Genomic DNA, 2,518 nt, shown 5'->3' on the forward strand with positions numbered 1-2,518 from the left:
GACGGAGGGGGGAGACGGGAGGACAACATGCAGCTTCTGCACGACCGGCCTTTGGAACGCTGCTGTGACGTCAGAGCAGAGAAAACCTCCGCCCGCCTCCTGCTCAGTACCAGTGATCCTCTGACCCTCAGAGCCGTGGGTGGATCCAGTACTCTCACTCCAACACTCTGGAAACACAAAGTGTGAACGCGGCCGTGTTTACCGACGGGAACATTTTAGAACGTAGGAGTGAACTGTCGTTACATTTAACCTCGGTGGGTCGCATCACCACAACAGGTGGTCATAATGTTATGGCTGGAGCACGCACGCACGCACGCACACACACACACACACACACACACACACACACACACACACACACACACACAGGGTGGACAAAACAAGTTTTTATTGCCATTGTGCATGAACTTTGACACTGCAGGAACAGGGGTACATTGGGGGGGGTGTGGGGGGTGGGGAGGGGGTGTGAGCCAGTCGTGTGCTCTGCTCACACTCAGTGCTGGTTTTGGATTCGCTTCATGGCTTTAGCCCCCCCACCCTACAACCAACGCCCCCCATCCTCAAAACCAAAGGAATGCGAGATGCTTGTGTCAAAGAACGGGCAACATCCGGGAGGACAAACACCTTTATGTTAGTTTTTTTTGTGTTTTTAATGATTTTCCTATTATTGCACTCATCTAGTTTACCAACGCCGAGGATATGTGGGACATTGGGAAAGCTATAGCGCTTGGTAAGGTGCTGAAATGTCTTTCCAAACCACAACATTGCATTGCGCCTCTTTTCAAAAGTCACATATGTACAAAATATGAAGGTGGATGTTGTTTCACTGTGGTGGACACACGAGATGACAGGATGAAGGTGTAGCTCAGCCTGACGACGCTCCAACAGCAGGCTGGGAGAGCTTTCCGGACGCCACCGTCTGCTGGAATGCTTCTAGTGGACGGGGAATGTGGTGGAGGTGAGCGGGATGCAGAGCGGGGAAGCTCGTCCAATCACATCACAGCCTCCTCAGATTACTCTTTAAGCTGAGCTTTCAAAATTAAAGATTTTCCAGATTTCCATTTTTAATACTGCATTTCTTTCTAGATTTGAGCGTTTTGGCTGTTTTTTTCCATTTAACGTTTTCTCATTGTTTCAGTAATTTGACTTATTCTCCTAAAGTCAACTGGCTTCTTTCCTTTTCATGAAGTTTAAGTTTGTTTTTCCCCCGAAGCCATTTCAGATTTTTAAGCTTTTTAAATATTTCTAATGAAGTTCGAATGTATAAAGCTTTAAAAGTTTTTTAAACCCATATTGCAGCCATTGTTTCCACTTTGAGTCACTCTTACTTTTGGTCATTTTCAGTCTTTGTGGCTTTTTTCTGTAGATTTGAGCCGTTTTAGACTTTTTATTTAAGCCCTTTTTAGCAGGAACTTATTTTGAAAGACAGTCCGGTGTACAAAAACATAAAAATGATTATGTCCTTATAATTTTGTGAAAGCTTCATGGAGTCGCTGCAGAGGGTCTCCAGAGCAACATGCAGGCGTCAGACCTCTGATAACTTCCTCTCTCTCTCTAACAAAATAAAACCAACCTGTGAAGGTGGAGCGTACGAGCCAATCAGAGGCAGAGGAGATTACGCTGCTGCTCCTGGTTTGTTACAGTGAAATCCCCCGTGAGCAGGTGCAGTGCAGGCTGTTCACTGAACCGGTACGGTTGGGGGTCGCTCTGGTCCACAGGAGACCTTCTCCAGGCCTCCAACCACTGAAACCAAACTCCCAGACAGGAAGTTTTACTGTGACAGTCAGACTGACCAGTTTAGTGCTGTGTTTCGCCAAAGTGTGGAATTCTTTGGACATATTGTAGAAAAGAAATAAGTGGAGGGTACCAGTATCAATTATTTAGCTAAAAACCTGATTTTCTTCACGACTGGAAGCAAAAAGAAAATGAATTCATGCTTTAGTGCAAAACTTCAGCTGCAGACTGAAAGGTGGAGACGATTTCAAACTAAGTTTCTCGTTGCCTGTAGATTGATAAAGTTGATATAGTAGGATGATATTACGTATAGATCTCAACAGATCATGTGAAAATATTTGGGGTGGGGGGGTGAAGTATGGGGGGGTGGGGGTGCGAGCCGGGGGGACGTCTGCAGCTCTGATCTGCATCCTGGGACTAATCGTACCTTCACAGCACTGCAGCGTCTTCAAACATCAGCCCCCCCCCCCCAACCCCCCACACACAGTCTCCCTCCATGCGGTCACAGTGGATGTGGTCCAAACACCGCCCCCCCCCCCCCCCCACCCCCCCGCATCGGTGGAACAGAGATGAGTGGACGCCTTCTGCAGATACTCCGTATGGACGTACGATCCACATTTACCTGAGTGCAAAATCTGATTGTGAGATTCCTGAAGCGAGACACTGGGAAACCCACCATGGCCAATAATCTGTGTGTATGTGTGTGTGTCTGTGTGTGTGTGTGTGTGTGTGTGTGGGGGGGGTGTGTGTGTGTGTGGGGGGGGTGTTGAGACACGAGCAATTT

Source organism: Lipophrys pholis (genome assembly GCF_963383615.2).
Source record: "Lipophrys pholis genome assembly, chromosome: 17".
In the NCBI taxonomy this organism is placed as follows: Eukaryota; Metazoa; Chordata; class Actinopteri; order Blenniiformes; family Blenniidae; genus Lipophrys; species Lipophrys pholis.